This window comes from Pleurodeles waltl, chromosome 10, assembly GCF_031143425.1.
Source record: "Pleurodeles waltl isolate 20211129_DDA chromosome 10, aPleWal1.hap1.20221129, whole genome shotgun sequence".
In the NCBI taxonomy this organism is placed as follows: Eukaryota; Metazoa; Chordata; class Amphibia; order Caudata; family Salamandridae; genus Pleurodeles; species Pleurodeles waltl.
The window spans coordinates 806995557-807020299 of record NC_090449.1 but is presented as its reverse complement, the minus strand read 5'-3'; positions in this window follow the sequence as shown (position 1 = coordinate 807020299).

Below are 24743 nucleotides of genomic sequence, written 5' to 3'. Positions count from 1 at the left end.
TCAAATAAAAGTAGTCAGGGCCAATGAAGGCTTGGGAAAAATGCTGCAGACATTCAAATTATTCTTAAGATAATGTTCTCACATAGGTAGCAACGGTGTGGGTTCTCTTATTGACATCTATATATAATTTTTTTTATACATATAACATTTTATTGAAAAAACATATACCATAAAAGACAAATCATAACAAGACAAACTCATACAATGAAAAATATACTACATTATTACTATCACAAAAAATGCAATGTGTATTCATATTGAAATGGCTCCATTCCAAAGTATTGTGGGCCCAAAGATCATGTATTAAGCCCACATGTAGAATCAGCCAGACAAATCATAACAAGATGTGGAATCAGCCAACACGTGTTTCGTCCAAAACTGGACTTCTTCAAGGCTGATAAATTATAATATACAAATGTTATGTTACTGCTTAAAAATATTCAATATACAAATTACAATAATAATTAAACACTATGAATAGATTAAAAAAAACACCATATATCAAGTATCCTGAATAATCCAAAATCTATTGATTAGCCAGAGGTGTACTCAAGTGCTCAAATAATTAAAATACAATTTTTTTTTTGTATAAAACAACCATGCAAGAATTATAAATTTAAAGGAATTTAAATAGTTCCTGAGATGATATAAACTTTATGTAACAGGCCTTCACCAAAGTGATCATATTTACTGAGCCCAAAAGAAAAAGTACCTTAATCATCCATATATTAATGGGTTCCAAATAATGTTGTCTAAGGCTATAAATATGAAAGGAGACCTGGTCATGAACTTAGGCTTGAGACTTTGTAAATGTATTAATTCTAAAAGTGATTGGATATCATAAGAACCTTAATGTCAACTCCTATCAGAAAATAAACCACACACATTATTACCGTTTGTCACTTATAAATTAAAATATTGCTTCAAAATGTTCACTGAAATTCAGTGTGAACTGTTAAACAGCAAGGTGAAATCCATTTCGAACATGCCAAAGTATATGTGTAGTTAGTGAAAATTGTCCATAAATAAAATAAACTCGATCTTACTATTTATATTACTACACATATAACATAAAACGTGACCTACCTAATTAGAAGGTAAATCAAGTTAATTACTCTGATGTATGCCTACCGGCCCATATCAATTCACAAAAGATCTATCTCTAATGCGATCTACCGTTATAGTGTTAGACCATCCATAAATAAATTATGGTAGTTACAATATAAATGAAAAAACGCGGCAGCCATCTTAAAGTGTTTTGCATTTGGCTATATATTAAACAACAACAACAACAAGGTGAGGAATGAATCGTCACTTTCCTAATTTAAAGAGTCTTGAAGAAGTCCAGTTTTGAACGAAACACGTGTCGGCTGATTCCACATCTTGTTATGATTTGTCTGGCTGATTCTACATGTGGGCTTAATACATGATCTTTGGGCCCACAATACTTTGGAATGGAGTCATTTCAATACACAATGTATTTTTTGTGATGTTGTCTTGTTATGATTTGTCTTTTATGGTATATGTTTTTCCAATAAAAAAGATTGACATATAGATGTCAATAAGAGAACCCACACCATTGCTAACTATGTAAAAACATTATCTTAGGAATAATTTGAATGTCTACAGCACCCCAGCACCCTCCCCTTCTTAAGGGTGCCCGCTGTGCTTCGGCACAGCGGGTGCAAGCAGCGGCCGTGCAGATGCGCTCCAAAGGCAAGCCCGTCTGCACCCGTCCGTGCCTGGACCGCACCCAGCACCACAGACCCTGTATCTCGCTCCATCCACAAATATGACACCGGAAACCTCCACGCACTGAACCCTGGATGTCGAATAGCCTGTCACCATGCTTCCCTCAAGGACACCCAATAACCTTTGTCCTGCCATCATTATCACCTCACATTCTCCGCACACCATATGCCAGATCTCCCAGATGCAGAACCGCCAAAATCTGCTTCAGGCTACCTCAAGTGCATCCTCCTCAACATGCGCTCCCTGCACAAGCACGTGTGGAGCTTTGGGACCTGATAGGTCACCAGCCGGGACATCGCCTTCCTCACAGAGACATGGACAAACACAACATCTGGACCAGATATCTCCATCGCCATCCCCAGTGATCGCAAGCTGATCCGCAAGGACCGACCCTCCAGGCCAGGAGGCGGCATAGCCATTGCCCACAAGACCATCCTCCGACTAAAGATCAACACACAGTTATTCTCTCTCCTCAAGGAGCACCTCCACTTCCAAGTGCACGCCACCTCAAAGACCACCACCCACAGCACCCTCAACTACAGACCACCCAGACCATGCCCAGCTTTCAGTGACTCCATCGTCGACCTCCTAGCCCCCACACATTTTCCTCCAGCAGCTACATACTCCTCAGAGACCTCAACTTCCACATCGCGATATAAGGGGCATATTTCTATTTTTTTATGCAAAACTGTGCTAACGCAGTTTTGCGTCAAAAAATGTAACGCAGGCTAATGCCATTTCTTAGCACCACCCGTGCGTCAAATTTATACTTTGACGCACGGTGGCACTAAGAACTGGTTCGAGTAATTGTTTTTACGCTAACCATTGCGCTGCACCGTAAAGCAAAATGACGTTAACGTAGGAAAAATGACTCTAATCCGGTTTGTGATGCGGAAAACGTCGCAAACTGGATATGCACCATTTTCCACCGCAATAACGTCAAAAAGCGGTGCCAACGCAGCAAACAGTACTAAGGAGCACCAAAATGGATTCCAGAAGCCAGGAGAGACCCCAGGGAGACCTCAATCTACCAGGAACCAGCCAGGAGGACACAGACAAGACCCAGGGGAGAGACAAGAAGAAAAGGAAGTGTCGTTTCAGCGCAGAGGAACATGAAATACTGATCAGAAAGGTGACGGAGCACCAGCATCAACTTTTCATTGCCTCCAAAGTGCCAATTGGGAGGAGAGAGGCAATTTGGCAACAAATTGTTGACAAGTTAAACATTGTGGCAGAGGTCAGGAGAACTGTCACTGAGTGCAAGAAAGGCTGGTATGATTGCAAGCACAGGACAAAGGAGAAAATTGCAAGAAACAGGAAAGCAGCACTGCAGACTGGAGGTGGGAGTCCAGCACCGCAAGAGGCCCTTGACAAGATGGAGGAGATGGTTGCAGCCATCATCTCGGAGGAGATCATCACAGGAATCGCAGGACAGAGCAGAATACCAGGAAACAACACATGTGCAGGGTAAGTTGCATGGGGGACCAAAATGCCTAAATGTTAATTGCAAGCAGGGGGAAGTGCATACCTACTACACAATGTCAGCCATGGAAATCAGGCAGTGGAAAGGGCAAAGCAGCACGGCACAGGTGCATGGGCTTTGCAGGGACATCCAGGGGCACAGCACAAAACAACACCAACAACCTTTGCATGGGGGTACACCGCCATGCCAAAGCTGCTGGAAAGGCAAAGCCAGTGCAGGAGGGTAGTCTAGAATGCAAAACTGGGCTGCTGTCACAGGATAGCTGGTATTCTCAGAATGTGAATTAGGAGACAGTGCCCAGTCTCAGGCCATTGCCTCAAGCTGCATTTACCATTGACAACATTTGCCACTACTACCTGTGCTGTGTGTGCTGGTCAATTAGGAAATGGCAGTTAGGTGCCCATGGGACAAACACACTCAAAATGAGGGTTCAGGATGACCACATGATCAATCCCCTTCAATCCCTAACCAAGTGTAACTCCTGTCAAATACTCATGTCTATAGGCTCCATAAACATCAGGTATTGTCACTTACTTTATGAAGAACACAGCAGTAATGTCATACCCATGCTGCCCATTCCAGGGTCTACCCCGTGCCAGTGTTACAATAGCTGCAATGCCACCTTGCAACATCTGAACTGTCATACTGCTAAGACAACAGCATTGAGGTGGACATATATGTGTAGCTAGTGAAACACACCCGCAGAGTCATAAGAGGAAATGGAACTCTGCCAGGCCCATCAGTGCAATGCAATGTAGCACACATTCGCAAACATCAACATGACACACTACTGATGCTTACACCTGTATCGTGTCATGCCAATGCAATACATGGTATGCGCTAGGTTTCAGCAACGTATAGGTGTATGAGAAATATCATAGACTGGGTCAGGCCCATATTGTTATGAGTGGTGCAAGTGGCATCAGAACACCATCAGGCATAGCAAGGCCTCACCATGCTAATGGTAGTAGAGGGAGGGTTTAGTAGGACAAGAAGGTGGCAAGACACAAATTGGATTGAGCCTTCATCTAGAGGATCGGATGCAGACAATTCCCCAACCTGCCCACAGTACATGTAACAAGCATGTGGGACATAGGCCTCTGAGTATGCAAATATTAATTAGAGGAACAATGAAAAGGAACCCAGATTACAATGTTCCACTAATAGGAAGTCAGTGACGTCACATTACAACTGCCATAACACAGACACACTAATTGTACAATATCTCTTTGCAGAGGACAATGTCTCTCCTGTGGATATGCCTGCCCTAAACTACCCTGATGACATGGATGACGAGCTGACAGCGATTGGCCAGTAAACCCTCCAAGATGTCCTGGGAACCCTCCAGACCCCACCTTCAGTCACAAGGAGGAGCACAGATGTAACAGCCATCACATAGGAACCACCCACCAACCCAATAGTACGACCTGCCAGCTCAAACACAGCTGAGGACTGTGATGACACTGGGACCACCTTTGAGAGGACAGTTGTGGGAGTACAGTGGGAGCTGGCCAAGGAGGTGCGGTGGGATGCAAAATATCACAGCCAGCCTTGAGGGGATGCAAATGTGCATGATGACATCCGCAGAACATGCAAGTCCAACAATCACTACTGCAATGACTACAACAGTGTGTGACAGACTTCACCACTGCAGTGAGGGAGTTGCCACAACACCTGGCCTCCCAGACTTTTCACTGCATGCATGACAACAATCAGGACTCCCTCAGGGCTGAACTGGCTGCCTTCCACAGGGATGTTGCTGCTATACTCAATAACCAGCAGCTCCTCCTTGCTGCAGTAATGCCCTTAATAGTTCCACAGTTGGCAGCTAGCGGGAATTCAGAGTCCACTTCTCCAAACACTGAAGTGTGTGTTGCCCCCTCAAACCCACCACCACCAAGGGCAGAGGAGATGACACACACATCAGAAGATGAAGACGTGGAACAGATCACCTTCACCCATAGGAGTACCCGGTAGCACCAGCTCATGCCACATGGGCAGTGATTTACCTATGTCCTGAGCTTGACAACATGCCAGTCTTGCTACAGTTGGTAACATGCACAGATCTCCAACACACTGTTTACCTTACCACTATGGACTGCAATTGTCTCTCACTACCCAATTGGCAATTCATGTTCCTCTGCACTGAATGACACTCCATCGCAGCATGTCCAATGAGATGTCCCTCGACATTGCACTTGTGTTGCATCACAATAGAATGCGTCACACCAATGGACTTACAAACCTGGACTATGTAAATATTGCACTACAGCACTTTAAAATAAACAACACCTACACAACCACTTTGTCTCTGTGTAATGTGACACATCTACTGTGCAGGAGTTTTATGATGCATATAACATGTCAATGGCCACAGAATGTCAATACAATAGCGTAGAAAGAAGGTGGGCTGATATCTATGCACAAGGGTATGGATTTTACAATCATCTGTGCTGCTTGTGGCTCATTTCTGAAGTTAAAGCACCACAAACAGAATAATGCTGTGTACAAATTAAATATGTCAGGCCCAAGGTATCTATAAGATGAAACTCAATGCTGCCCACATCCTCTACAAGACAATCATTGTGTATGTGACATATGACTCTAAACTTAAATCCCACATCCACAACATACAGCAGGAATGGATGTGTTAGAGTGTTTGGACAATATCGTCACCTGGGAGTACAATGAGAAAACTCATAGGTGTGATTTATGTATACTGAACTTCATAAGATTATGAGACCACTCAGTTTATCAGGGTTCATATGAACATCAGGCTGCAGGCAGACGTCCCACAGTGCCCAAGATTCCAACACAGGACCCAAACGATGACAGCTTTAAAATCACACCTACCTCTCCAATACATGGGAACCATAGTCACCTTGAGTGGTGGGTTCCATGTATGCCAGATGCATAGAAATGTAGCTTTGTTGTAGCTGCCAATGTGACAGCTCAATTGGAAGTGGGAATAAACATGTCAAGAATGGGACGTGGATGCAGGATAGAATACACAGGAAAACACAAATTTGCCACTGTACACTCATGCAAAAGCCCAGATCCCCAAGTATATGACACATATCATAAAGGAGTACCTAAAACTTTATTACATATGTATGAAAGAAAGCTTAAACTATGTCACACACCCATACTAACCTATCCTATCCTCACTATACATTACCCACAACTGGCCCTAGCTACCCTATGCTAAACTTACTTACCACATGTAACTAAACACTCTAAATATTAACCCCTCACCCCCCTTATATGATGGGACACGTGTAGGACAAAATATAATAACCTAAACAGATACTAAGTAATACTAAACAAATATATATTGTTTGTATTTTATTTTCTGGAATACACATAAACCCCAACATCAACCCCCACCCACCCACCCACAAACTAACATGTAATAATTTATCCCCCAACCCACTTATCCTAGCTAAACTAATAGCCTACTCTAACCTATCACTAAACCCCCTAAACCCACTAAAAAACAGTATAAGGAAAAAGGAGGGAGGGGACGGAATTAGGGGTGAGGCAAGACTGGACTCAGAGGTTTGCCCTCCTCAGAGTTTTTTTTAATAGACTTGAGTCTTCTGCTGTTTCAGGCCACCTCTTGCTGGAGACTGTCCGTTCGCCTTATGGCCCTACACATGTCCTGATGGAGCTGGCGCAATGAGGCCATGGCCATACCACCTGCTGTGGTGGGTTGTGTTGCAGTGGATGTTGCAACTGCAGGTGCTGGTGCCGTGGTTGGGGCTGGTGGCATAGATGGTGCAGCAGTTGTGCCTTGTGCTGTAGATGTTGAGGGTGCAACAGGTGTGGCAGAGATACCAGTGTCCACTGTCCCTGTAGTCGGGGTGGTGGTACCTGTTGTGGCCAATGCTGGGTACCCTTGGCTAAAAGCCAGCCATGCTCTTGTGGCTCTTTGTCAATGATAGTGTCTTGCCATCATGCGATACCCAGCCTCCACATCGAGGATGTGCCTGTATCGCACTGCCCGCCTCTGAAACTCTTGAATTTCTTGGGCATTTATGTTGCCAGCTGTAAAAAAGAGACAGGCAAACATTTGTGTCATTATTGTGTGATGCACGTACAGATAGATAATCTAATTCTTACTCACAAATAGCACAAATGCCAACGCAGCCTACATATCAACTAACAGCACAGCAATGCACAACAGAGTGTGTATCAAATTAACTGATCTGTGCTTTTATGTAGTGCAATTGGTCACATTGCAAATACAGAAAGTACTCAACATGTGCCAGGCCAACTAATCCCTATCATCTGGATGAACTTCAAGGCACACAAGATCTGTGATTTGTATATGGAACTGGCAGGATGGTATGCAGTTGCTAATCATAAGGGGTCACTATAGTTTGGCACACATGCCTGCTTGAATTACATGTCTGTCGTCTACACTGTGACCATCACACCTAGCTACATATATTTTCTCCCCCTAACTCTGTGCCTCAGGGGGGATGGGCATGCAATACATATTTTCAACTGTCAAGGACAACCATTAAGCTTTGTCCATCTGTACATGGATTTAGTGAGTGGAACACGTGTAAGGAGGCCTACCAACTAGGAGTGAGTCAACCATTGGTCATTCACATCTACATTCATGTAACCATTTGTGGACAACCATCAATATCAGATCACACCGACACATTTCCTAAATCACCCACATTGATGCAAGCATACATCTGGCCTTGACCTGCATGTACGCCTATAACATAACACTTAAGTTGTACGTAAATGGAGTACAGCATGTGGGGCTAGATGCTGGGGGACAGTCACCCATACAGTCCTACATGTTCATTACATTCCAGGGATGCGCAATTTGATGTGTTAAAATGATGCCTCACTTCCTTCTGTGAATTAGGGTATGACTTGCTGAGTAAATTATGACACTGGACTTCCTCCAAATCAATTGTAGGCATACATGTGGCTACAAATCACCTTGTTCACCAGCCCATGCCTATTGCGCAGCACTAGACTCTTAATATATGTCTGTCTGCCAGTGAATGTCTAACTCTTCCATGGAACACTATGTCAACCTCCAGTCAAGTCACATATCAGATCACGTGCCAGCTCATCATATCTTGCAATGAGTCCAACACACAAGAGTCAATCACACAACAGCTGCAATCACAACACAGGACAAGCATTTTCACACTTACTGGATACGTCTGGCTCCTCGAATCGAGCCACTTCACCAATGGTGTAGGGGGCTAGTCCACCCCTAAAACATGGAAGGGGGATATAACCTCAATGTCTGATCACTGTACAAATGTGGGAACAACAAATCACAGTGTGAGACATTTTATATGATAGAGCTGCACATCAGGCATGTAGACACTCCAACAGACATACCACTGCAAACTTGCATTGACACTGTCACTCCAGTGAGTGATAGACACACATATGCACACATGCACTGGCCCTAACAACCATGTGGTGCTAAACCTGACTACACACTTTTGTGGCTAATCTATTTCAGATGGTAATCCATTTAATCATTTGTTATTGGGTGACAATTGCAATGCCACATTCCTGGTGCACTACAATACCAGTGACTCAGGTATTTTGGCTTGTGCATCAAGGTACAATGAGTAACTGTGTGATGGACATGTGGGTTGATTTGCTTTCAGGAATTATTGTGCTTTCAGTGGTCCATAGTAGGTGTGCCAGTGTTGTATCTAGGTTACATATAGCCCATTGGCATTGTCCCCTACGCCATACATGCCCCCTATGACAACATGATGGCAGGCATCCTGTGTGTAAAATGATGACAAAGTAGCACTAAACATGGATTGGCCATTTGCTGTTCTAAAACTGCAAAATAATGTATGCTGACAGTGTTTTAGTTGATCATCTTTGACAGAATGCATGGGCACATGTGTAGTCATTGTACCTGAAATGTGTCACTCACGGCCATGTGTACCCATATCAGGTATTGGGAATCAGACATTGCAAGATTCAGTAACTAACAATCAGCAAGTTGGATGATCAGAGGTAGAACACACGAAATGACAGTTTGCAAATGAAAAATGGGGCAGCAAATGACCTACCTCTTCAATCATGATGAGGTAGGTCACATTTTGAAAACTCCTTGGGAATCGTGGCACTCACAGGAATGCTGGCCTGCTGAGCTCAGTGGACCACCATGTCTGTGACTGCCTTCATATTGAGATGTTTACATTTGTTGAAATTCAGCAATATTTCAGCAGGGGTGTACATAAAGTAATTTAACAACCTATTTCATCACTAAAATAGAATTATGGAAGCAGTCAGTGGTCCCTTGCACAACTTCATGCTCTGAAATAGTATTTGCAAAGAGGAGGGATCCCATGCTGACACTTTCGCTTTTGAAAATAGGTTGGCACCACTGTGAGACAGATGGTAACTGCAATAGCTCAGTCCCGGCAATTGTGCCCAATAATAAAATGTCGTGGGGGCCTGCGATTCAATGATAGGATTTCAATGCCTAATCCTAACTGCCACTAGAAGACCCTGTTTTGTGATTGTGCAATCTGGTAGCAGAATGGGCCATTTGGGTTTGTCCATGTGAATGATTATTTGTCCTGACATAAACACAAGATTTCAGTGAACTTAAGCCCAGATTTACAGTTTGTTCAACTTGCATTCCACATGGCCACAAACATTGCATGCAGCATGTCACGACATCTGCTACTGTCACTCAGGAGCATTGAACTGTACACTTTTGTCAATGTGATACTCACCAACAGGGCCACCAATCACTACACCCAGGTGGTCCAGCAGGTCCTGCTTTCGGGCCACCAGTTCAGCCCAGCGATGCTTGAGCTGGTGCTCATTCCGTGTGGTGTTAAATATCCTCCTCAGGTGGAACAGCACCTTTGCCCACCGCAGCTGTCTTGCCTCTGTGTGATGCCCCTGTATTACACGGCCTCTGGCCTCCAACATCGTGAGAAGGAAGTGGTACACCAGCCACATAAATGCTCCAAACTCCTCCTCACCCATGCGCCCCAGTCGTGCCCTTCTCGACATAATATAAATCACAATTTCTGACAGTAAATAGGGAAAAAACTGGGAAAGGAAGTAGAAAAAAGGAAACTTATGTAACCCAATTAAAGACCCAAACTACCCCAACTAATCCTACCCACAAAGGGACCCCCAACAGTACAAATACAAATATAACAACAATAAAAGACACAAAAACACTTACATAGGTACAAAATACAGTTTGTGAACACCAAAAGACAAAAGATAGACCACACAGGAGACAGAATTACAAAATCCACAGAAAAACAAACCAACACACTTCCACACAGTCTAGAAAAATCACAGACTGCAAATTGAAAGTGACAGTACACCCACTGTATCATTTCTGTAAACAGGATATCCTATTACATCACTTCCTGTCTCATTTGCGTCGCCTTTTTGTCTTGCTTGTAATTTGTTGATGCTTACGTAGTTTACATCAACATTTTTGACACATAGGCGTCAAAAACCCATGCATTCATGGATCACTACATTTTCAATGGATATCCGCATGCCTAGGGTGCGTTGGTGGAATTAACGCTAGAGACCCATTGATGTAATTTGAGCATTTGCATGATTTTTTTATGCATTTGCGTCAATATTTCTGACTCAAACTGTGTTTGTGTCATTTTTCATATTTTAACATGCATGCAGCCTATAAAAAGACAAAGATAGGAAGGTGTGACCTCCAGGATGTGTTATAGTGTTTGGCCACATGTGGTAGACCATGCTACTGTGGCCCACATTACTAATATCGTTGTGCAGGATTAGCTTTCTTAACTGATGCAACAGCAGTGCAAACCTTGGAAATTAAAATGGAATTTTTAAGTTTGCGCAGGTGTTGCGTCAATAGAGGACAGCAAGGTTAGCTACAAAAATATGAATCATGGCCTGTGTGTTTTGTGTGTGAATTGACTGTTAAAACTATTTGAGTGCTTCTGTTGGAACGGCATGCAATACATTTGGCGTAATGTTCATGTATCAATGTGTTACAAATGTGTTACAAATGGGTATCACCATCAGATGCCAATCTATGAGGTACAACAGTCATGAGATGTGTTTGTAATATGTGTTGACTCTTTTGCTGTGTGTAGTTGCTTGATTTTGGGGGCAATACATTTCCACGACAAACAATACACAGGGAAGATCGAGGATGGCTGATGAGGGCTATGTCTGATATGTTACCCCTCACATGTCATGAATTGTTGGCTACCACTTCATGGTCACTTGTGTGTATGCTAACCATGAGTCAGGCATTTGATCATGTTTGGTAGGTACAGTGTTTGTGACACAGAGCCTCAATTCCAATCACAACATTGTTCTGTACACCACAGTTTTACTAATGTAAATGACCTATGTTCCTCCTGTGGCTGTGGTGGACCAGCAGCCCAGGTTGCATGTGCTCACATATTTTCAGTGGTTCATTGCACAAAAATGTCCAGTTCAAGTGTGTGGCCTTGTGTACCCTGTGTCAGTATTGGCCTCCATGGTGTAACGGTTACGTGCAGGTCTGGTCAGGAGTCTGTGGAGCCAACCCTTGAGTTGACAGAGTATCTTTCAAAGCAGATTTGGCCTAAAGCTGAAGATCAGCTAAAGGTATACAAGGGGATAGGGCAGCTATGGTACAGCAGAAAATACAGAAGAGTGACGACAGAGCAACCTTGTTGTGGACAAATATGTTATGGATCAGTAATGGACAAACACACAGGTCTCATCACTACATTTGTACACAGGGTAGGGCTCTGACCTTCCCACAGCAACAGGGAACATCAGTGCCTCTGTGCAGTTTAATCTCACAGCTAGTCACCATGCAATCCCCATTGAAAGATGGCTGCAGAAGTGATTCTGTGTCTGGACTGTCAGGGCACATACATGTATTGTCTTTACATACACATTACCAGCCCTTGTTTGTTGGGCTGGAGGCACAGTACCAAATCCAGGAATACAGCCATAGCACACTGTCACTGTTTGGCACTAATGAATACATGCAAAACCAGATAAAGGATGGGGGCTGGATTCACCCCCTGGAAAACATGTGCCTGTACAAAAGTTTTTTTAAACTATTCTATACAGTTGAGGGCTGATCGTAGACTTACCAGACACAATGCCCCAAGAGGAAACGGAGGGCATGGAAACCAACTATGAGGCAAATGTAGGCACAGGGAACAGCTCTGGTTGACACAAAGACTGGAACCAGTCTGGCTAACAGGAAGCAGGCTCTGTCAGGAACAAACATGAACAAGGCAGAAAAACAGGGAGCAGAGTCTGACTGGAACAAGCAGGAACAGCACTGTGGAAACAAAGAGCAGTTTCAGGGGTACTCAGCACTGTACCACAATCCAACAAGGGCTCTGGTACACAAACGAATTGTACTCCAATACACAACAAGGAGCGTCAGGGAATGGCAGCTTCTAAGCAGTTGCAGGCACCAGCAAGGCCAGGGCAGAGTCAAATGGCTGGGCTGCAAGAGAGAACTCAAAGGTGTGTGCAGCTTCAATCTCTCACAAGTCCTGGAGAAGAGAATCCAGTATAAGGGGCCAACCGGACTTTTCCCATGGGAAGCAATGGACAGAAGATTACAGGTCTTACCAACTACCAGGCAGTGCAATATGGAACATGAAGTCCATGCAGGCTGATGAAGTTGAACTATGGCATGCCATACTGAAAAGGGAAGCACACAGGAGTCAGAATGGGAGTCTGGGTGAGTGTAGATGATGCATCCCAGGGTACAGATAGTCCATTTACAGCACCCCTAGAGAAGGGAGGGAAGAGACTTAAAACATGGCTGCGGCAGGACTTATTCCCTGGGATGGACTGCCCAGAGCATGTCTTGTGATCATTACTTGTCATACCTGAGACACTCGTGCTATCCATTTTCAGGATTGATGCACTTCTTGTCACACATGCTCCTTGCTGAGATAGCTGATGTCACACTTACTGATGTCAAGGGTCTGGTCATACATTCCTGTTACCAATGCTATTTCAAATCCACTGCCTCATGTATGACGTGCTTATTTACCTTATAATTGATGATGTCATAGTTGGGTGTCATATGCTGCAATAGACCATGTTGGCAACATGGATGTCTCTCATAGCTGTGGTCCTATGAATTTGCCCTTCAAATGTGAAATAGAAAAGATGCTTTTCATACAAACTGTGTGTGATGTTTGCTGTACAATCATACCCATCAAGTGTGATGTGGCATCAGAAGTAGTCAAATTTGTCTTTCTGTAATGCTCCCTGAGGTAATACTCTGATTCCTAGAGAACATTGGATGCATAAATAATTACCCTGAGCATGATTGAGTGATAAAGTGAGGTGTTTAATTCCATATCGTAACAATGTGTTGATAGTGACTATTGTTGAAAACAGTTTTGAACTGCGACGCATTCCTGCAGCTGTGTTAGGATGTTCCCCCTCATTTTCCCGGGCAGCATCCACCTCCTCCTCCTCTTTAGGCAGCTCTTGTTCAGGTTCATATAGGAGGATGTTCCCCCAACACAAATGTTGTGCACGATGGCATAGGTCAAAATGATCTTGCAGACCATTTCTGGGGAATATAGGAGGCTGCCTCCGGTGATGTCCAGGCACCTGAATCTGAACTTCAGGATGCCAAAAGTCAATTCAACAATGTTGCATGTCCTCTGGTGTGCCTCATTATAGGCACACTCTGCTGCTGTGCTTGGGTTGGCAAATGGGGTCATGATCCATGGCTGGATCCCGTAACACTGATCAGCTGAAAGAGAAAATAGGGTTAAGTATTTTGTTGTTGCTTGCACCAGGAATGTCTTTTTGCATGGCAGTCGTTATCTTGTGTTGTCTGTGACTCATATGTGTTTGTGGTATTGTGTGGGATCCTGGGCTTCTGTGAGGTTCTTTCTGCATTGAGTTGTTTGACTTGAAAAACTTGTGTTTGTCTAATTGACCTGATATCTCTGGTATATTTTCAAACTTAAAGTTCAGTGTGTATCTCCCATGCGTTATGTGGTGAGCAAGATGTTTTAGTGTGCGTTCACTGGAGATGACTTGATACTTCCACACACACAATAGATTCCACTGTAGTGGTAACATGGTTGCACTACATGGCCTGGACATTCCATCCAATTAGACATATGTCATTGCAGATGATATGCAACAGTGAGGCCCTTTGATTAGGCTGGGTGACAATTCACAACACATCTCCATAAGTTGGCAGCACTGAGGTGTTTAGTATTGACAATGCACAATTGTCCCACGTGTGACTAGTTCTATGCAAACCTTTTTTGTTCCCTCTGCCAGTGGCTCATGTGCAACCATGCACCTACACTACTGTACTTGCTCCAGGTGAGCTGGCTAACTTGGTTGTTGAGGTGGATGTATTTGTGCAGAAAGATCCATATCCCTGTACATCTATTATGTAGATGGGGAATTGTCTCTTTCAGTATGTGCAGCAGTGTGCACTTTGCATTAGTGTCACATAAACATGGTTTCATAGCACAGTCCACTTCCTTATTGCTAGCTGGCAATGTCACCCCAGGAGTGATGTGAAATGTTGGTACTGCCTCAGTAATTCCATGTCACCTTCATTTGAGTCAGCGTCATCATGCTATGTGTCTCATGGTGTTTGACCTGCAGCAATACACATTGCACACCCCTTGCAAAGTACATATTGTTTGGAAGGGTGTGGGATTGACTATGTGGCCTTATGTGATATTTAATTGTTAATCTTCCAAGTTGTACTGCCAGTGCAGGCCATGTCATTGTCACTGTGTGGTTTTAAATTGGTCCCTTGTGGCTCTAGAATGGCATCTATTGTTATTGGCAGCCGTCATATATCCATAGGTGTGAATCCCATTGGGACAGGATATCAAACATAACTACCAGTGTCACACCCTGTGTCTTCCTGCCCGCGTGTCAATGTCGTGGTGTATGTCTTGTGTGTCCTACAGGGTTTCTGTGCTGTGTGTATATTACCAGGTTCCTAGACTTACCAACAAGAAGGCCATTGCCATATCGTCCATCCTAGAAGTGCCAATTGATGGTGCTGTGGTGGAAGATGAAGGAATCATGTACACCCGCAGGATACTTTGCGATGAGGTTGGTGAACAATCCCTGGTGATCAACAATGGCCTGCACATTGATGGAGTGGGTGTGCTTTCTGTTGTGGTATAGGTGCTCAGTTGTAGCAGGTGGTACAATCCAGATATCTGTGCAGTCAATGGCACCAAGCACATGCAGGAAGCCATTTATTTGGTAAAACCCCTGTTTGGTCTCCTGCTGCTTCTGCTGTGTGTTGGGGAAGCTGATGTGGCGGGGTGTGATAGAGATGATGGCATCAAGAACCTTGGGAAGGAAGGCGGAGAATGAAGGCTGTGAGACCCCAGCAACCAGGGCACCCGTAGTTTGTAATGCGCCACTTGCCATCATGTGCAGGACAGCTAGCAGCTTGGTCTCCGGTGGAATAATGTGGGATGTCTGCAGGCTGGCTGTTAACTATGGCTCAATTTGGCACAGCAGCTGGTGTATGGCTTGCCAGTTGAGTCTGTATCTCTGGATGATACCCTGTTCCCTGAGGCCCAGGAGGGTTGTCCTGGTCCTGAATACCCTCTCCTGCCTTCTACGTTTGCCTTTGATGTCCACTTTGGTGTGGTGGTAGCTGCCGCTGTTGGTCCTGTGCCCTGCGTCATCTGGCATGCTGCATGAGTAGCACCTCCATCCTTCTTGAGCAATGATATTGCTTGTGTGAGTTTTCCGTAAATAGTGGCGTGTTTGCCCCATTTTAACGCCTGCCCTGACCCAGGCGTTAAAATTTGACGTAAAAGAAAATTACGCTAGTCCAGCGCAAAGGGAGTATAAATATGGGCCTAAGTGAACACAACACCTCATTGCTACTCAAGAACCTAGACAAAATTAGGCTCAAGCAACACACAACACCAGACACACTCTCGACCCCATCTTTTCCACCACCAGCAATGTCACCACCGACGACTCAACCTTGCTACACTGGACTGAGTGTTGATGCAGTAAACAATCTTTTGATAGAAAAGAAGAAAAAAAATAATGTGAAGGTGTCAGTCATGATGAATGAAATCATTGGAGAAGATGCCACATCTTTGGGAGTACAAAGTCCACAGTACTCCTTCCATTGGAACATGTGGATAGTTCAGGGTCAGTCAACAGATGGATGTGTGGCACACAAAGGAGTTCCTTTGGGAAGAGGTCACTTGCTAGCAGTGGTGGGTGTCTTGCCATCCGCAACTCCTGGATTCTTTGCCGGTCCTTGCTTGTCTGTTGCAGTGGATCTGCTGCTAGATAGGCAGGGGTGTCTGGGGCTTGTTCCTCTTGGAGGGTCTCCCTTCCAGTGGCTGGCACCGATGAAGAAGGGCCTGGTGTTGATGCATCAAAGGAAGGGGTAGAATGGTGTTGTAGAGCCCTGCTCAGGGTAGTGTTAATGTCCCTCATCACCCCTGCTAGGGAGGCCATGTTGGTATTGTGACCCTCCCATTGTTCATTCATTTCCCTGTGCTGGTCCCTCTGTAGCTGTTTTATTTCCTGGAGTTCGGTTAATACCTGTCCCATCAAGCCTTGGGATTCCCAACAGACCTCCAAGACATGACTGATGGTGTCCTGGACAGGAGCAGCCCCTGTGGCCTCAACCCACTGGCCCACAGCATCCCTCCCACGCACCCTACCCCTACAGGTCTGTGCTCTTGCCACAGGGTACCCTCTCCCACTGGGTCCTCGAACCTCATTGTCAGGAGTGTTGCACTGCAACTCAGGATCTAGGACTGTGGGGCATGAGATGGTAGAAACTGTGCTTGGGACACAGGCTGGGGGGAGAATGGTTGCCTGTGATGTTGAGGCAAGTGGGCTGAGAGGTGTTGATGTGGCCACAGTAAAACTCACTGCTGGTGTCGGACCAGGTTTCCCAGATGGGCCAGAATCGTCTTCCACATCCAGACGTTCAGAAGTATCTTCTTCAATGAATGCTTCATCCAGGGGGGTAGTGGCAGTCTTTTACTGTGGCCTCTGTGTCCCCAGTGGCAGCTCAATCTGTTGATGTGAAGGAGACAGTGTTATTTGTTGTATTGTGACATCTACCTCCAACAATTTAGTGTTACAAAGTTATTTTGCAGTTAATTTTATTATGGCAAGTAGCCATGACATTGGTTGTGTTGACCTGACGTTTGTGAAGCATCCCAATTCCATGTAAGGTAAGCAGTTGCTAGAAAGTGCAGACATTAAGCCCTTGGGAGGATGGCTTGGGAATGCCATCTTTCCAAAAGTGCAGGAAAAACAGTTTCTAGACAAGATATGTTTTTGGCTATTTTGAGTCCTAGTTGATTATTATATAAGCAGACCCAGGACTAGGTTGTATATGTAACTGGAGTAATCTTGTGCCTAATGCAGTGTGAATGTGTCTGCTGACAATACCATTCTGGTGGTACATCTTGAGGCCATTGGGATAATTGTTTTACACAATGGGTAAGCTGTCCTCCTCGTCCTCAATAGTTTCATCTTGGGTAAACTGGTCAAGGAGGAGCTAGGTGGCCAGACACATCTCTGAGTGGAACAAGATCTGTATCTTGGTTCCTTCCAGGTGAGTAAACTTCAATTGAGAGTTAGTAGGCAAGGGTATTTGGACAAGTGACCACTGTTCTGGTATTTGGAGTCACTGAAACAGTGCCTCCGGGGAGTTGTAGTCATGCCATCCTCCGTACTACACACACTTGACAAATGGTATCCTCCCAGGTGAGTAAACTTCAATTGAGAGTTCATAAATAGAGAGATTTGGGTGAGTGAACATTGTTTTTGTGGTTGGACTTAGAGACGCAGGGCCTATTGGGCTTCGCATTCCAGTCACTTCCTCTACTTCCCACCACCATACAAATGTTATCATCCCAGATGAGTAAACTTCACTTGAGAGTTTGGACACAGGGGTATTTAGGCATGAGAACACTGGGATTGTGTTTGGAGTTGGAGAGACAGAGCCTCCTGGCATTAGCAGTAATGCCACTCTCTCTACTTCATGCACTTGATAAATGCCATTCCCACAGGTGAGTACACTTCATATGTGAGTTTAGAAAGAAGGGTATTTGGAGAACTGAACACTGGACTGGTGTTTTGAGTTAATGAAAAAGTGCCCCCTGGCCTTAGCAGCCATGTAATTCCCTGTACTACACACACTACACAAATATCATGCTCCCAAGTGAGTACACTTCAATAGACAGTTAAGACACAGGGGTCTTTGGAGAAGAGAACACTGGGCTGGTGTTTGGAGTTACAGAAACAGGGCCTCCTGGGAGTTGCAGTCAGGTCACTCCCACTATTCCCCAATAAAGTACAAATGCTATCCCCCCTAGGTGAGCACACTTGAATTGAGAGTGAGTTGCCAAACTGGGGTCTCTGGACAAGAGGACTCTGGGCTGGTGCCCAGAGTTACAGCAACAGGGCCTCCTGGAAGTTGCAGTCAGGTCACTCTCACTATTCCTCAATAAAGTACAAATGGTATCCCCCTAGGTGACGAAACTTCAAGTGGGAGTGAGTTGCCAAATAGGGGTGTTTGGACAACATAACTCTGGGCTGATGTTTGGAGTTACAAAAACAGGACCCCCTGGCCAAAGCAGTCATGTCAGTCTCTATACTGCACACACTATACAAATGTTATACCCATAGCTGAGTACACTTAGGTCCATATTTATCCTTTTTTAGTGCTGCATTTGCATCATTTTCTGATGCAAACGAGGCGCAAACTTCCAAATACAATTGTATTTTGTAAGTTTGTGCCGTTTTTGCGTCAAAAAGCGGTGTAAATGCGGCACTAAAAAAGTATAAATATGGGCCGTATTGTGAGTTACCAAAACAGGAGTCTTTGGAGAAGAGCACCCTGGGCTGGTGAGTGAAGTAACAGTGACAGACCCTCCTGGCCTTAACAGTCATGTCATTCTCTCTACTACACAAATGTTATCCTCCCAGCTGACTAAACTGACATTGAGGGTTGCCAAACAGGGGTCTTTGGATGAATGAACACTGTACGCTTATAAACTACTACACTCACTTATCACCTAGGAGACAGTTCTCAGCAGAGAGTACTGTCTCTTCCGAGCCAAACCTGTAAACACTAATGACCAGAGTAAAATATTTAATATTATGGGCTAGTCTGCGAGAGAAAAAATCTCCACTATGCAGAATGTTTTGGAACTCAATGCTCTGCACAGAGTGGAAAACACTCTGCGAACTCCGCTGGTAAAGTGGAATTCTTCACCTTCCCCAAGTTATAGTTACCTTAGGACACCAGACATAGTTACTTGAGATAACCATAAGTATATCTGCTGAATGTCTAAGGTTTTGTGCAACTAAAGTCAGAACCTAACTACAACGTCCCCGTAACCTTTGGTGTTTTTAAGTGAATGTCCATTAAAAAAAAAAATCTATTTCCTAATTATAACATCCCTGAAACCTTGGTCGCTTCCGATGAATTTGTTCGTTAATCCAACCACCATGTGCATGGCGTTGGCTGCAGGGCCTGGCCTATGGCCCGGCCCTGCCGCCAACCCCCTATAACCACCCAACTGCCGCCAACCCCCATAACCGCCCAACTGCACACTAAGCACAGTATTCAGCCATGCACAGCAGGGGTTGGCCACAGGGCCCGGCCTGCAGCCAGCTTCCTTTAATCACCCAACGCCATGCATGGCCTTTGTTTGTGTGCTCTAAGGTTTGGCTGCCTGCAGCCTACCCTCAGCACTCTTGATGTGATGCTTCTGGGTTTGATGGAGATGTGATCATATTTCTATGCATCAAGAACGCGTCTCCAGAATTGGCAGGAAGTGTGCTTGGGGTCCTTTTAGTGAGCTGCCCATCTTCCTGGGAAAATTGGGGAGGAAGGCATTGCATATCACTAATGTCAGTGGGTACGTGAGTGCATGAGTGGGACTGTGATTGGGTGTATAAGTGCCTAAGTGGGGGTCTGCGGGTAGGTGCATGAGTGTCTGAGTGGGTCTTTGAGTGGGTGCATGAGTGTCTGAGTGGGTGTGCGAGCGGAAGAAATTGATTGAAAGAGAGACAAGAGAAATAGATAGACTGTGAGATTGAGATTGCCAGAGTTATTTTAGGCTTTGATGTATGATATACTTAGAATGAGATATTGCTGTAAAATAAAAAAAAATGTATCTGTCATTTGTAAAAATTTAAATAATTTGTACTTTAAAAAAAAAGAGGGAAGCAAGTCCAGCTGATCTCAAACCCTGAATGGTCAGTGTGTAGGTCTGTGACCTTCACACTGAGCTATTGCTTGCTTTTTTTTATATATATATCTTTTTTTAGCTGAGAGCGGACCTTACATTTTTTTTCTATTATATGTTTTTTTTTTAATGTTTAAGAAGCCCTTTATGGCTATCTGGCACTGCAGGGGAAGCCTCAAGGCCTCCCCTCTGGTGCCATTGCTTCAGCAAGCATGGAGTTGCTTTAACCACAGCTCCGTGCTTGCTGAAGCATTTCATCTCCGTTACCTGTACGCATACAGGAGACAGAGATGAAAGCTTCGGTTTTCAACAGTGGGACTTGTTTGACAGGTCTGATGTCAAAAAATGAAGTGTTTGCTGTGGGTTGGCTGCAGCTTCAAAGCTGCAGCCAAGACAAAGCAAACAGCTATGTCCTGGGGGTAAGCAACATGGAACATAGCAGGAGCCAGCCCTGGTGGGGGGGCGGTCCCCAGGGCCATCAGTGGCTCCATGAGGGGGGCGATGCAGCCCCCCTCCAAGGTGTTAGAAGCCTCAAGGAAATTTAGTTTAGTGTAATGAATGTTTAGAGCACATGGCTACCCGAAGGCTTCCCAGCACTGAAGGTAGACCACCAAACTCAGGGATGCCTATGCTGTGAATAAAAATGTCTTCAGCTTCTTACAAAAGGAAGATTCCAGCTGCTCTTGTCGGAGTTCCAAAGGGAGTCAGCTCCAAAGGTATGAGGCTTTAACTGAAAAAGAACTACCTCCCCATGTTGGTTTCCTGAAACGGGGTGTGTTGGATCTAAGTGGTGGAGGATCTAAGTGCCCTCTGAGGGGTATAGGGTGTTATTCATTGCCTGACAAACAGCGGGCCCTTATTATGGAGGGCTTTGCGTGTCATGAAGATAGCCTTAAAATTGATCCGTTGTTTTATGGGATGCCAATGAAGTGCGGCCAGTGCAGGTTTAGCAGGCAAATGTCTGGGCGTGCTCACAAGCAGACGTGCAGCGGCGTTTTGCCCAACCTGCAATCTCTTTATTACATAGCCAGGAGAGCTAAGGAAAATAGAGTTATCATAGTCTAAACGGGACAGTATCAGGGCCTGAATGATGAGTCTTCTAGCCAAAAAAAGTAGGCCTTTGAGATTTTTCCTCATGGTTCTTAGTAAGCTGAAACAGGTTGCGGGCAGCTTTTTAGATTGACAGTTCCATCGTGAGATAGGAATCTAACCAGAAGCCTAAGCTCTTTATGTTTTCTTTGGGCAGAGGGAAATTTTTAAGGTCTTCCAATGCCAGGGCTGGAGACTTGAGGAGAGCTTGGTTTCCAACTATCATTACTTCAGATTTTTCATCATTAAGTTTAAGTTTAGAATTAGTTATCCATCTAGCTACATCTGCAAGACAAGAAGATAAATTGGTTTGCGCAATATTACTGGTACTGGAAAGAGAAACTACTAGCTGGGTATCGTCGGCATGTGATACCAAGGAGAGGCCGTGAGGTTCAACAATTTTAGCTAAGGGGGACATATAGATATTAAACAGAGTGGGGCTCAACAAGGAGCCTATAGGGACTCCGCAAGTGAGGGAAAATGTATTGGAGAGGAAGGAGCGATCAAGGTCTTGGAAAGTTCTATCTTTCAGGAAGGAGAACCACATTAGTGTAGTACCTTAAATTCCTATTGATAAAAGTCTTTGAAGTAGTATACTGTAATCTACAGTATCATATGCAGCACTGAGGTCTAATAAGATGATGGCTTCATGTCTGCCTAAATACAGTAGTTGGCGAGTTTCTTCCATAACGGCTAACAGAGCTGATTCTGTACTATGTTGTGGTCTGAAAACCATTTGTGAAGGATAGAGGAGTTTATGACCATCAAGAAAGCACGTTAGTTGATTGTTGACATGTTTTTCAATTATCTTCAACACAATAGGAAGGAGAGCAATAGGTCTATAGTTACTAAAAAGAGTTGCATAAAGTTTTTTGTTTTTTTCAACAGAGGCTTAACAACTGCATGTTTCCAATGTTGGGCTACAAGACCAGATGTAAGGGCCTGGTTCAATATATCGTTTAGTATGGGCAAGATTGTGTTTGATCCCAAAGCTAAAACAGGAGGGGCGGCAGGATCTAGGGGGAATCCAGACTTTATGGTGTGCAGATATTTAATGACTAAAGCTTCTGTTACAGGTTGGGGAAAAGGAAGGGTAGCTCTGGGAGATTGAGAGTTATTGTGTAGGTACCAATCTATCTTTTGAGGGAGGTTAGAAGGGAAAGTTGAACAAATGTCTATAATTTTCTTTGGGAAATAGACTGCCAGATTATTACTATGGGCTATGGAGGCCTCCACGGGGTTATGCACCGAGGAGTCCAGGGTAATTTCTTTAAAAATCATAAAGATCTCTTTGGGAGAGTTTGCAGACTGTTCCATTCTGGATATGTAAAATGCTGCTTGTACATGTAGTGATCCCCAGATGTGGGGGTCCCAAAGGGACCCATTTTCTTTTCTTAACTATTTTCCCCGGGGAGGGGGTGATCCCCAGGGCATCGGTGGGCATGTGGCCCCCTGTTATATTTATTAATAGCCCCGGGGAGGTGGTGTTCCCCGGGGCAGCGGGGAGGCACTCACCCCCCCCACATTACATTTATTGATGGCCCTGGGGAAGTGGTGATCCCGAGGCAGCGGGCCCACGTCGCAGCATTATAATTATTAATAGCCCCAGGGAGGTGGTGTTCCCCAGGGCAGCGGGGGGGGGCTAGGAGGTCCCCCCTGCATCATTAAGCAAATGTCCCAGGTGCTTGGCCCACCTGGGAGCTTTATAATAATGAAGCGCAGAAGCCTGCGCTGTAAAATAAAAAAAGTGCTTTTTAGCCCTGAGGGGGAAGGTCCCTTTGGGACCCCACCACCAGGGCTAAAAGATCAGTGTACATATATATATATATATATATATATATATATTAGAAACAAAGAATTATACTGCACTCCACGAGGTATAATTAAATGTGTATTTTATTGCAGTCAACAACAACCTACGCGTTTCGACTCTCCAAGGAGTCTTGATCGCGGTAAATGAGTCCCTCCTTGCTTTCCCTTTTTATTCTCAAAATCTTCCCTGCATTCACAATGCATTTTGGATATTGTAGTTTTCACAAATGTAAACCATTCTCCTTTTCATTATGAGACAAAAACACCTTATCTTTTGATTTCCATAGATCATTCATTTCTTTTTGGCTTTTTATATTCATCTTATTCAACATATCACATTATTATTCCAAACATTTCTAATGTTCTACTTCTGGGTATAAGGCATTGCTTTCTAGCTACTTAGTCTAAAGTCAAGGACTTTTTTTCGGTTATACAGCCATTTTTTAAAAAACATTTCTTGTCAACCAAATATTGACTTACAAAATGTATTTCTTATTTCTTATGCTTTTTTCTTAACAATAATAATTAATTTACATAATTTCAAATCCAACAGAGACATCAATAAATCTTTCTTCCCAATTAATTAATCCTAGTGACCGTTGGACCTCAATACTACCAAAATGAATATCGGCTAAGTGTCTATCATATATTCCCAATCATTATACATTTTCCATTTGTATCTTTTTCTTTCATTGAAATATGCCTTGACCACCTTTTAACCACTCTAGATCATAAGTGTACATACAGTTCTTCGTCCATATTTAATCCATATGGTATTTTGGTACGGAGCTGAATAATGTATCTGCTCTCCAATTGTCGGAGCTTTAGGATTCTATCACCCCCTCTCTCATTCTGATTGGTATGTGCTATTCCCACAAAACTTAATCCTTTCCAGTCCTTTGTATGTCTTTTAAAAAAATAGTTTGCCACTGCATGACTCAAATCTTGATTTGTTATGGCTCTGGTATGTTCTAAAATCCTTTTCTTTAATGGACTTATTGTGCTCCCAACATATCTCAAGCCACATTTACATTCAAGCATATATACCACATAATGGCTATTACAGGTGATTCTTTGAGAAATATGTATAACCTTTCCTTTATAATCTGTAAATGTTCTTGGATGTCTCGCAATTTGACATACTTTACATCTATTACATTTGTAAAAAGCCATAGCTTTATTGTTTAACCAATTTTTTGCTATTGGTGTTACATAATGACTGTTCACCAGTATGTCTCTCAATGAGCGTGACTTTCTGTATGTTACTAGACGTCTGGGACCTATCTTTTGCACAAGATCTTGATCACTTCTTAGTATTTTCCAATGCTTCCTGAATATTTGTTTACTGTATGTGA